The sequence below is a fragment of the Malaclemys terrapin genome, chromosome 12 (genome assembly GCF_027887155.1).
Source record: "Malaclemys terrapin pileata isolate rMalTer1 chromosome 12, rMalTer1.hap1, whole genome shotgun sequence".
NCBI classification, from domain to species: domain Eukaryota; kingdom Metazoa; phylum Chordata; order Testudines; family Emydidae; genus Malaclemys; species Malaclemys terrapin.
This window is the reverse complement of record NC_071516.1, coordinates 21,490,076-21,503,134: the sequence shown is the minus strand read 5'-3', so window position 1 is coordinate 21,503,134 and position 13,059 is coordinate 21,490,076. Positions and strand designations below refer to the sequence as shown.

The window sequence follows — 13,059 nt, the reverse complement described above, 5'->3', positions numbered from 1 at the left end:
CAGCACGAAACCAGTTACAGTTGTCAGTCGTAGGCTATGTCTACACTGTCCACCTTACAACGGTTCAGCTGTGCTGTTGTAAGGTGTGATGTGCAGCTGCCCTTTATTGCTTTATTTATCCCACCTCCAACGAGGGGTGGTAGCTTTGTCGCCAAGAGCATGGCTCCCGCCGCCGAAGCGCTGTCCACACCAGAGTTTTTTTGTCATTAAAACTTTTGTCATTCAGGGAGGTGTTTTTTCACACCCCCTGAATGACAAAAGTTTTAATGCCAAAAGTGCTAGTGTAGACATAGAGCTGGTCTACATGGGGCGGGAGGGGGGGGGAGAAATCGATCCAAGATATGCAACTTCAGCTACGCGAATAGCGTAACTGAAGTCGAAGTATCCTGGATCGAATTACCTGGGGTCCACACGGCGCGGGATTGACGGCGCTACCGCCGCTCGCTCTGGTGGAGTTCCGGAGTTGACGGTGAGCATGTTCGGGGATCGATATATCGTGTCTTAACGAGATGCGATATATCGATCCCGGATAAATCGATTGCTACCCGCCGATACGCCGATACCCATAGCCTTAGAAAGAGCGCAAGGAGATGTGGGATTAACTAGCATGACAGCACAGGGAAAGCTTGATGCTGCCCATCCTGTGAATAAGGAACGCACAGCAGTCTCCATGGCTATGAATCTTTAACCTGCACTAAAGGAATGAGAGCGAGAGGATAACAATGTAAATAAATCAGGGTGTTACTAAGGTTTGCAAGGACAGGTTACATTCCCAATTATGCTGCCACAACCTATCTATGTTACTATTTTATTCTAAATCTACTTTAAGTCTGAAACCCTGAAATATAAAATTATTTAGCTACTGGCAGATTTGCTGAGCTGCCAAAATCCACTCAGCGATGGGGCCGAGGAAAGAAAAAACAATCGCTTTGTTTTTCCAAGCAGTTGCTTTCTTCCAGTTTGGAGAGGTGAGACGGGAGCGTGGAAGCATCTTAATGAAACAGCACCAAAGCGACAGCATGTCAAGTGGGATAAAGCACAGGAGGGTAAGAATTCCCCTCTGTACAGAAGCCTGCAATGGGGTTGCTGTAATCACCTGTAGGGAAAAGATTAAGGGGATGGATGTTGGATGTCTACAATATATAATGGGAGAAACAGCAAGTCTGCAGGGCTCATCTCTGATCAACTCAAACACTCAAGATAGCTTCAATAGTAAAGCCCTTCAGTGTAAGACTTAAGATCAACCAGGCAAATCCTAAATCAAGCAGATCAGTCAAGTGGCCAATGTGAGGCAGGGTAGCCAAGATCATCATAGAAGAGAGAGGCTTCCAGCAAGACTTCACTTAATGCATAATCTTGTAAACACCACTTTGCCTTGGTAATTGGAAAGTAGCTCGGGATATTCTGCCTCCCAAATCCCTATACCCAGGGTAATACGCAGAGCCCTGAGGCAATCTGCTTCTACACTGAAAGGATTTGGGAGTCACTAGCCGCAAGCCTCTAAATTTAGAGCCTGCTGCTCTATTCTGTAGCTGTCATCCTCTTCTCCACCCCCATGCGAAAGTTGGACAAATCTATCTCAGCAGCATTCTGAAACTGCCAGGTATGACTGGTGCAGTGGTGCCAGCCAAACAGAAGATACCCTGATCTTCATCTCTTTGATTATAGAAGTTTCCACTCTAAGCAATGGTATCAAAAAAAAAAAAAATCCTGGGCAGACTAGCAGGAAAGCGATTTCATTTCCCAGCACTGAAAAAGTTTAGTTGTCCCAAGTCTGTGCCTTACTGTTAATTGCTTTTATCATTTTAAGATACAGTAAACATCAGTTCACTTACAGCCAATGCAGACTGTGCAAAGACATACAAAACTAGCAAAGGAGGTGTCTATGCTAGAGAAATTGTTGGCAGCTTCCCTTTTGTTTTCAAGGCAATTTCCACTAACCACTCCCACCCCACTTTCAGTCAACTTCTAGGCCTGATCTACGCTACCGAGTTAAGTCAACGTAAGAAAAATATTTTTTTCTAGGAACTCTCCTTGCGTGGCCTCTGCCACGTGATTTTGGATGCTCTCATTCAGAAGTGAAGTGGCCTTAGTTCACCATAGCTCAGTCTTCCTTAAAGGCCACTTCACTTCTGAATGACAGCGTCCACGTGGGTTAAATGCGCTTTAACTTATGCACACTAACTTCACACCTTTAGTTAATTTGTCTTAACCTTTGTGAGTGCCCCAGTGAAGACAAGCACTCGGATGAAGTGAAACCTCTTTGTAGCCAAGAACTCACCCCAGAAAAGGAAATGGTGCTTTAACCCCAGAGACATTTTTTAAGTTATCTGGGAACCATCTTCAACGTAACTGGGAAGATGCTGAGCACAAATTGTTAGACTGAGCTGTAAGGTTATAAATTGCTAACATTTTGGCATAGGTAAGTATTCTTGATCCAAGTGTCTGTATCAACCCACAAAAAACACAGGGGCCAGATTTTCAAAATGGTTCGGCCCCTGAGGCACCTAAAAGAAATGACTGGAATTTCAAAGTGACTGCAGCACCCAATGGCTCCCATAACTTAATAATGTCTGAAAACCTCGCCACTTCATTTAGGTGTCTCAATAGGAGCTGTGCTCCTTTGACCATCTGACTCCAACTGTGAGGGCTGAGCAGCACGTCTGAAAATCTGGCCCTTGGTCCAGTTCCGTGTGAGGCGATAGCCATTCGTAAGCACTTCAGAAGTTTGACTTTAGCCACCCGTCGGCCTGTTATAGTGAATGCCAGATGAGGAAGTTATTGTCATTTGCCTGGATATTTTCCATTACATGGCAGCCGCTTTTCCTGTAAGTGCAGGTTGTCTCATGAAAACAGATAGCATTCTAGGTGCTAATAAACTCACTGCCCTCCAACAGTCTCCATCTCTGGGCTTAAATCTGGCCCTGAAGATCCAGCCAATTGAGCTGAGAAGGGAATAGATAACATAACACCTCGCTCCTGTAAAGCACTGTTCATCAGTAAATCTCAAAACCTTTTACCAAGGAGGTCAATATCATTATCCCCATTTTACAGATTGGGAAACTGGGAGCAACACGAATGTGAAATGACTTGCCTAAAGATACGCCATATGTCAATGCGAGGAATAGAACCCAGGTCTCCTGAATCCCGTCCAGTGCTCTATTCACTAGGCAACACTGCCTCCTCCGATGTCAGGCAAGCCATTGACGTTTGACGCAAGGAGAAAAAAAAATTAGCAAAAGCACCATAGGAAAGCAGCAGAATAAACCCCAGAAAGAAAATGCTAGGTAGAGGTAAGTGCAGGAGAAAGCATCATTTCATCTCTGCTGTACCACACATAGGTATTTCTCCTGCCATTTGCAATCTACTTAGAGGCCACTCAGGAGTCCGGCCACCAAATTTAAAATTAAGGAAGAGTCTAATAAATTGCCAAATGCTTCTCCATTTGAGTATGTGGGACTCCACACACTTTGCTATGGGTGTGTGTAGTGGGTCTGGATGGTAGGAGGGGAGACAATTTACAGGTCACCTTCAAAATAATTCAAATTCCTCCACATAATTTTTCCAGTGAAACTAGAACAGAGTTACACAAAAAACAAAAGCCTTAATGCCCCTTATATACACACTCCCTTTAACAAGTTTTGGCCTAAAGAAGCATCCTTTGCCTTCCATCAAAGGTATTTATATGGCACCTGTTACCATATCATTTGAGCACCTCGCAATTTGTAATGTAATTATTCTTACCAGGACAGCGCTATTATCCCAGTTTTACAGGTGGGGAACTGAGGCACAGAGAGACTAAGTGACTCGGCCAAGGTCACACGGGAAGTCTGTGGCACAGCAGACCATTGAACCCAGGCCTCCCAAATTCCCTAGACAATGGATCTTCCTTCCGAGGGAAATATCAGAGGGAATTATATTCATCCTCAGTTTCCACATCAAAGCACTAAGTAACAAAAGAGTATCCCAAACTAAACGGGCATAGACTAAATTATCAGAATTTTTCTCCTGTCCAACCTAATGTGCCAGTAAAGGTGTTTTAGTCAAAATGTTTCTTTTTTAAAAAAAAATCAATTGCAATGTTATTGGTGTGACAATATGAATGACTTCTTTGGTACATCAGACATAGCAATGCACAAGAATGTGCAGGGTGCTGGAACAATTTGTATAGTAGGGGTGCTGAGAGACATTGAACCAAATTGTAAACCCTGTACAGGATGGAAACCACTTCAAGCCAGGGGGTGTGGCAGCACCCCTAGTTCCTTTTACCTTTTGTAAAACTTTAGATCATGGGCGGAGATGAGTAGGGTATTGTTTTGTTTTGGAGGGTTGCCTCTTCTAAGCAAGAACATGATAGAACAGTTCATAAGTTTAATCTTGGCATTATATCTTCATTTATAAATATGTACATTCAGAGAAGCACTAAAGAGAATATGACCATGTCAATAGCAGGCCAGACTTCAATAACTGTGCATCTCACTGGCCATTTGCACATACCCTCATCTTGAATGTATGCATAACTATAGTATTGACAAGCACAAACTATGTGTGTAAACATACAAACAGAGTTATAGAAAAAAAGCTTGATAAATACATTTTATTCTTGACCTTTTAGCCCCTAAAGGAAGATTGTCTGCAAGCTGCAACTACTGAGTTATGAAGAAGCAAGCACTGAGGCTCCAAACGGTACCCTTTTCCATTCATGGAAATTAGAGATGGAAACCGCTACTAAAAGGCTGCTGACTATAAAGGCACATTACAAACTCAGGGGAGGATCTTCAGGCCTCCTGCATAGATGAGTTACAACAGATGACACGGGGTATTTTAAAAAAAGTCACAACAGCTGAGGACGACCCAACCATTTCTGTGAACATCTTGAGGATACAGGTAATTTTGTAAATGATAGACGCGCTGGGCAATAGATTTAGAAAAGCCCATATAAGACATCATTGTGTATTAGCATAACATAGGATACATGGTGAAAAGTCAAAATAACCAAGTTGGGTCTTGCCAAGAAACTTCTGCAGTGTTTTAACCACCAGTGGCCTAGCATTTTACTAATTATTTTTTTCACGTTTTGTATAAGCTATTTAATTTGCCAGTTTGCTACTACCCATGTATCTCAAGCAGATGTTTCAAAAGGTAACTGAAATGTCTGCTTTTGGTGGCAGGGAAGGGAAACAGGGAAATCTCACCTGTGTTGCTAGTTGGAAAAACCTTAACAGTATTATGGACACACACATTTGTATGTGTAAGCTTGAGGACAGACAAATAGAGGAAAATATCCAACACCTTGTGGTCCATTCTGGGAAGAGCTTTGCCGTTTTAAGGGAGTGGTTATGGCCCCCTGTTTGACAGGTGATGAATTTATTCTGCATTGTTTCAAACCCATCATCTTTTTAAAGATCACCAAGATTAATTTTTATTTTTTTAGAAAAAGCAAAATGTAGTCTCCAGTATTGTATTTTTAAAAATAGGTTTCTTTTCTAGTTGATTAGTGTGCAGCCAGCGTATTCTCACCAAAAGCAAAATGCTGTTTCTGTCCTTTATTCCCGGCAAAACATCATTCCGATGCAGCTGCTTAACTAATAGAATACTAGCACTTTTGGTTAGCAGCCCAATAGGTATAATGGCAGTCCCTGGTCCACTTATGTGTCATAGGTCCTCACAAATAAAGTATGCCGTCACTCTTACTCATTTCCCGCCATTCCAACTGAAGAGCAAATTCCGTGTTACAGCCAGAGCAGCCTAAGTCAGAGCTTTCAGTCAGAGGATCCAATTACACGCTGTGAAAGTATCACATGACTTTAACGTCAGATGTCCTATTTTAATTATGACCCCACAGTTTGACTATAGGTCATCCCGTCACAAGGGCTAGCTCAACAACTTCCACAGCTACGCCTCAAATGGGGCATGAGTAATCCGACTGACCCGGTACCCATAGGCCTAATAATACGTTGCCTGGGAACCGCGCTGTAAGATATAGCACTAGAAAAGAAACCCAAAATCAAATGTTATCGACTCCCACTTATTATCTCTGTTACAGTAGCACCTAGACGACCAGGGCTGCATTGTGCTAGGTGCTGTATAGACACGGTGTGAGAGACAATCCTTCTCCCAAAGAACCTACACTGTAAATAGACAAGACCCGATGGGAGTGAGGAAAGAGATGGATGAAGTGACTTGACAAGGTCACAAAGCAGGGTCAGTGGCAGAGCCAGGATTAGAACCCACATCTCCTGACTCCCAATCCAACAGCCCATCTACTAGACCACACTACCTCTCACTCCCTATTAATTTGCCTGTAGATTACAAAATAATGATGGCTTTCAAATACTTCAGTTTCACCTCAGGCATCACTGCTGCTCTCGTTTTGCTTGTTTACGATGTGCACATGCATCATCACACTGAACAATCCCATTCTGTTAGTACACCCTTCTGGAATGTTTGGTACTTTAAAATGGGCAGATCTAACCTGCAATATTGGCCACACAATATGAGAAATCAGATTAACAGTAGAGGAAGCACAACTAAAAGAAATGGAATGAATATCCAAGCCCAGCTCCATTCCTTTCACTCTTTAATACAGGTGTTGGAAGAAGAGACTAAGCAAGACTGCCAAACTGAATTTTATAATAAATTATTATTTTTTAGTTCTAGTTATCTCAGAGCCAAGCTATGCACTTTTAAACTCAATTCCTAGGAACAGGTATTGAGAACTAAGGTTTGCTCAAAAGAAGGTACGCCCAGCATGTTTTCCCATGACTTCAATAAATCCTGCAAACATTCTGGGCTTTGTACACAACGAGACTACTTAAATCTAGGGAGGGGAAGAATTAGCTCATGCAAAACACAAATAAACTTGTTTCACATTTGTAATCTAAGAGAAAAATATAAAGCAGGCTGAACGCATATTAATACACCCATGCTAGTATAATCCTTTGAAAACAGAAAGGAAATTATAATAAACTATTACTTTTTGTGAAAAATAGCAGAGTTCTAAGAGCACCGACACCAATAGTTTATTTTCTTAAAGCTGCTTAATGCGATATCAGAAACCCACCATGTGGCAAAGCAGGCTTGTCATCAGGCAGAGAGGATGATATGTTCCTACAATGCCTCTGAGCTGTCTTCATGAATAAATGCGTAAGTAACTAACAATGTTGTTTTCTGCAAACGTAACACAAAGAAAGCCACTCGGCTCACATGAACTCTTTCCACACAAGTCATCCAACTAGATTTTTCATTATTCAGTGGAGAATACCAGGAGATGTACACATGGTTTAAAAATGTGTCTGATAGGTCCCACCCCAAACAATTCACCACCACAAACAAAATTAATAATGGCAGTGTTAAGCTGCAAAGGAATGTTATCCCATGACTATTGCCAGCTCTGCTGTTTATAAGGTAGGACAATTCAAAGTATGTACATGAGGGTACCAAAGTTCACTGTATTTGCAGGATTACTAGTGTAAGATGTTCGGGGATTTGATACACACATAATGGGTTAAAAATCTAGTTAGGCAAACTCTAAGAGGCCTGCGTAAGGGCTGCAGGTGCATCCCAATGTATCATTCACTAAAATCATTGAATACTACATGGCCCATTAATTTATCTTTAAGGAGAGAAATTGTTAACAGTCTAATTTTAGTACACAACAGGGAGCGTGTCAGGAAAGTGATAGGTTCAATAACAATATCAGCCCACCTGCAATGCTCCTAACAAGGAAATATCTTCCTAAAATAGCATATGGGCTATCCGTCCTGACTGAGTGGTGAAGGACAGATAGGGTGGAAACATTCACAGCATTTCAAAATCCTCCAACTGTGGTAAGAGATGGTTATTTGTTGCGTGAATGAGTTTAGGGTGAACAAGACAGGCTGCTGGCTTACATTTAGTCATAGACGTTTAACAATAAATTTAACATATTCTTCTTTTATGAATCGGAGGGATTCTGCTTTGCTTCAACACAGGACTGGTCTCTAACGCTCTGCAATACTGAGACAGAAAACAGAGTGCAATTATTGGCTCAGGCCTCTTAGCTGTGACTTAGCAGAAGCGGCGCATGCATTGCTTTTCTGCAACCCCTTTGGCCAAATACAGGTAGGAGCAGTGTTGATAGACTCAAAGACTTTAAGGCCGGAAGGGACCATCATGATCATCTAGTCTGACCTCTTGAACACGGCAGGCCACGGAACCTCACCCATCCACTCCTGCAATAGGCCCATAGCCTCTGGCTGAATTACTGAAGTCCTCAAATCTTGATTTAAAGACTTAAAGTTACGGTTGCTGTAGTATAACCTCGAGGGGTATTTTTGGAGGTGGGGTTGGGCAGGGAGTGGGAGAGAGGGGACTGATAAGTAAGTTGTTGTGTTAAAATCAGCCCGTAGAGGACCCTCTAACACTCCCCAAATATATCTTTAGATCCCACTCTGTGCCCTTGCTGGTGATGCAGAATCTGCATTCAGCTGCCTGCAGCCCCAGTGCCAAGAAGGATTCATGAACAACACAGCCGAATAACTCGTAGGATTTGAAGCTGACTTTGTCCTGTGAGTAGATACAAATTTAGGGGCAAAGCCTTTCCTCAAGGGTCCCTTGAGAGCACAACCAGTGCAGCTGGGCTCTGGCCCCTGGGTGGAGTGTAGCACAGCATTCCTTTGCTGAGTGCTAACGTGCAGGCCACAGGAGGCGCATGCGCGGCTGCATGAAAAGGCAGCAAGGGGAGTGCAGAGTCCTCTCTGAGCGCCTATACCTCAATAAAAGAACGTGGCTGGCCCAGGTCAGCTGACTCAGGCTGTGGTGCTAACAACTGAAGTGCAGATGTTTGGGCTCGGGCTGGAGCCTGGCCTCTGAAAGCCCACGAAGGGGAAGCCTGGCCTCCAGCCCGAGTCTGAATGCCTACACTGCTATTGTTAGCTATGCGGCCCGACCCACAAGAGCCCGGGGCCAATTGACCCAGGCTGTGACTCAGTACCGCAGCTTACTGCAATGTAGACGTACACAAATGTTTCAGCCACTGGGCTACATTAGCTTCCAAGGGAGCATCTCCCAGCAACTCTATGGCCTGGAAGTAGGACTCATTCTCCCTCTGCCTTTCATTATCCTTCTTGCCAAGACCTCAGAATGGGTGCTCAGGCCAGTGACTGGGCATTTTAGTATCTCATTCAATTACGTATTCAGAATATATAGGTACCCTCTAAAATTAATACAGAGCTACTCAATTTTCACTATAATGCAAGAAAAGGGATGTAGATTGAAATATGCCATGTTTCTCTAGTCAGACAAACCCTATGCATTCACACATGTTTTTATGTTATGTGTTTATACACACAAACTATAAAATACCAAAACTGCTACTTACCTGTAAAATGCATTGCTTTCCAGCTCTTCCTCCTTACTTGTATGCATTGTTCAAGTGGCAGTAGTCCCTTCCCTGCAGTCAAGATTCAGGGCTCTAAGAAACAAGAGCAAATATCACCCCAAAATTTACTACTGTGGTTCCAAAGGGAAATATGACCTTCTTCCTATAAATAATAATACAAATACAAACTAGCCTGGAATTTGAGTTGATTGCGCAAGTCACTACACATTCACAATGCCTTCTGCCCATATATAGACTATAATATCGGCAAAGTACCCAATAAAGTCTCCTTCAATATCTCACTTAATTAGAAAGGAGACCCATTATTTAAAGTCAGTCAGTTTAATAAAATGGATTAGTTTCTGAGCACTCAGCTAGGTACCAAGATTTTCAAAACTGCATACGGCAAGATGAATATGCACCGGAAAATGAAAAATGCAGCAGCTACAACACCACTAGTTATCTGTAGCTGTTCAGCTGGTTTCCCAAAGTAGCGGAGAGCCATAAAGATTAACTAGCCAGGAACATGTTTAAAGTAGCGATCACAGCAGCCTAACCAACAGGGCTGCAGCCTGTAGCTAAATATAAACCTGCAGTTTTACTTTTAGCTTTGTGCTTTCTTTCCCTGCTCCATTTTCCTCAGCTGCTGTCCAGTCCCATACGCTCCCTGCCATAAACAGCAAAGTCAGCCCAAGATATTTCATAATTTGTAAAATATCCTTATGGAGGGGATAAATGACCAAGTAGAGGATTGGAACTAAATTCAGAGACCGATAAAATTACACGTAAAAACTGTCCTGGAAAAAGGTAGGCTAAAAGTCATACCAGGATAGGAAATCAGAAAACCACACTAGAATTTACCAGGAAGGAAAATTCACACTTGCTAATTGCTTCTTGCTAAAGCTTGGGGGTGGGGGAACTGTCAGTAGCCTGGCTAGTTTCCTAGCGCTTAACATATCTGTTGCAACTTCCACTAGAAAACCCCAGCAAAGCGGTGTCACTGCAATCCAAAGCACCTCTGTCTTCTGCAGCAGGCAGCTGTTCCCAGCCACAAGTCCCTTGCCAAATCTGTGCTGTTTATTAAGCCGCTTCTTTCAGGTTAGGATCTGCTGAAGATAAGCAGCTCTCTCAACTACTTGGTTTTGGTCAGAGAAATGTATTCGATGAAGTATAACAGTCATTTTTCCATCAAGATGACCGGTGCAGAAATATGTGTAAAGTGGTGGTGGAGGGGATTTCCCTTTTATTGTCTGTTAGAAGCTTCCACTATCACCCCCACATTACCAAAACAGGACATCACGCGAATACAGTTAGAAACAAACAGGAGCCAAATTATCTATATAGATCTGGGAAGAGTGATCATTCAGGCCCCATATGTGCCAACATGGTTAGATGGTCTGTGGATTTTTAAGCATATTAATTATCCATACTGTTCACAAAACAACCCATGTATGGAATCGGACATCTCCCTTTCAATAGCATGGAGCTACTTACTGTATCTTAGTCATTTGATAGCATATCAATGGCATTTTTCAATTTAAATACAGAACGATGTATGGTGGAATTAAAAAAAGCTTACCTTTTCTTCAAAGGGTATTAAGCAGCACACAGAAACATACTCTACACTTTTCCCTTTATCAACAGCAACTTACATTCCTGATCTTAAAAGAAAAATGACTTCTCTACTGTAGTTATTCTCTGTAAAGCTTGTTTGATATCACTATTCCTGTGATCGTATGACTCCAACTTAGACTTGGAAGTTACTTTCACTATATCTAAGGCCTCCTCTCCACCCACTCCGACTCACAGGGTTCGGATGACTGTTTGGTAACTATAACAGCAAAGAGCAGTTTGTGATGTCATAGAAACCTTTATGAAGGCACATCAGTTTCCTGGGCTGTACTTCATGGGCCAGATTTTTTCGAAGGTATGTGTGCATATGCATCCAGTGGTTTTCAACCAGGGGTACACGTACCCCTGGGGTTATGCAGAGGTCTTCCAGGGGGTACATCAACTCATCTAGATATTTGCCTAGTTTTACAATAGGCTACATTAAAAAGCACTAGCGAAGTCAGTACAAACTAAAATTTCATACAGACTGACTTGTGCATACTGGTCTACATACACCTCTACCCCGATATAACACGACCCAATATAACACAAATTCGGATATAACGCAGTAAAGCAGCTCTCCGGGGTGGCGGGGCTGCATGCTCCGGTGGATCAAAGCAAGTTTGATATAACGTGGTTTCACCGATAACACGGTAAGATTTTTTGGCTCCCGAGGACAGCGTTATATCGGGGTAGTGGTGTATTATACACTGAAATGTCAATACAAAATTTATATTTCAATGGATTTCTTTTATAATTATATGGTAAAAATGAGAAAATCAGCAATTTTTCAGTAACAGTGTGCTGAGACACTTGAATTTTTATGTCTGATTTTGTAAGCATGTAGTTTTTAAGTGAGGTGAGACTTGGGGGTACACAAGACAAATCAGACTCCTGAAAGGGGTACAGGAATCTGGAAAGGTTGAGAGCCAGTGCATTAGAGCATAGATCATGACCTATGCACACAAAAATGGACATGCATTTTGGAAGTCTATCCCTATATCTGACAGGTCATGAGTAACAGAACAAGTGGGGGGGGGGAGGAACCCGCTTTAAATTCTTGCCAAATGCCTTTCCTGCCTGCATATTTTTATCAAATGTTTATTTTTAACCGGTTAGACTTCAACACACTTTGGGAATGAGCCAATGTAGAATGTCAGAACCTTGACATAACAGAAGACAAAGTTTTATATGCCAGGAAAAGTTCAAGTGCTTTTTATTCTAGTAGACTGCAAAAAGATCCTGTAACAACAAGCACAGGGTTGAAAGTCTTATAGGCAGCTTATCTGTAATTCTTTCTGTGATAGTAGCAATTAGAGAGATCCATAGTTTTCATAGATCCAAGCTTATCTTTACAATTATTCACTGTCCGTTTATTGTACAGAATATCAATACCAGTCTGAGTCCAATTCACCTCTAGACAATAACCACAGGGCCAAGATTTTAAGAAGCAATTAATGCTTTTGAATACCTGGATTTTTGGGTGCCCAAATTAAGAAAGGGGGGTCATATATTCAGAGAGTCGGTGCTTAGAACTTTCTGAAAATAAGGTACTTTTTAAGGGGTCTCAATTTGGGGGCACTGAAAATGTGAAGCCCCCCCAAATCACTAGTCACTTTTGTAAGGTTTAGACCTGGATAGTCAAATATGGCAGTGTGAACCCTTACCCAGCATGGTTATAAAACAGCACAGGCCAGTTCTTGACAGGTAAAAAAAGGAGGAGCTTTGCTGCTGCGGTGACAACTAAACACCCTCTTGGAAAGTCTGGGCTAAAACTGCAGGCACGTGAGCAGTGTGTGAGAATTTTGTGTGAGAATGACCAACAGTGAAACTGTCCACACAACGTATCATCAACTGGACAGAGATGACTGTTAATGACTAAACTTTTTCAGAGAGAGAAATCTTAGGGGTTCCTTCTAATAATACATGTTCAAAATTTTTCAGTTTACTGTGACTCTTTATATTAATGATTTCCAGAGAAGCCCGATTACATACTAAGAATACTCTCTGAATTGCCAGCACCACCTAGCTTTGCTGCTCTTCCAACTAACCACAACCTCCTCAAGAAAGCAGCAAAGCGGAGCAGA

General features: G+C 42.2%; 1 protein-coding gene across 1 annotated transcript in view; it reads right to left on the bottom strand.

Annotated features, from left to right (window-relative positions):
- ZHX3 (zinc fingers and homeoboxes 3) overlaps positions 1–13,059 on the bottom strand; it is a 61,078-nt gene that overhangs the window by 25,788 nt on the left and 22,231 nt on the right. The window contains exon 2 of the mRNA XM_054045467.1: positions 9,362–9,454. The gene's annotated coding sequence lies outside the window, so the exon portion shown is untranslated. The remainder of the gene's footprint in view (positions 1–9,361; positions 9,455–13,059) is intronic.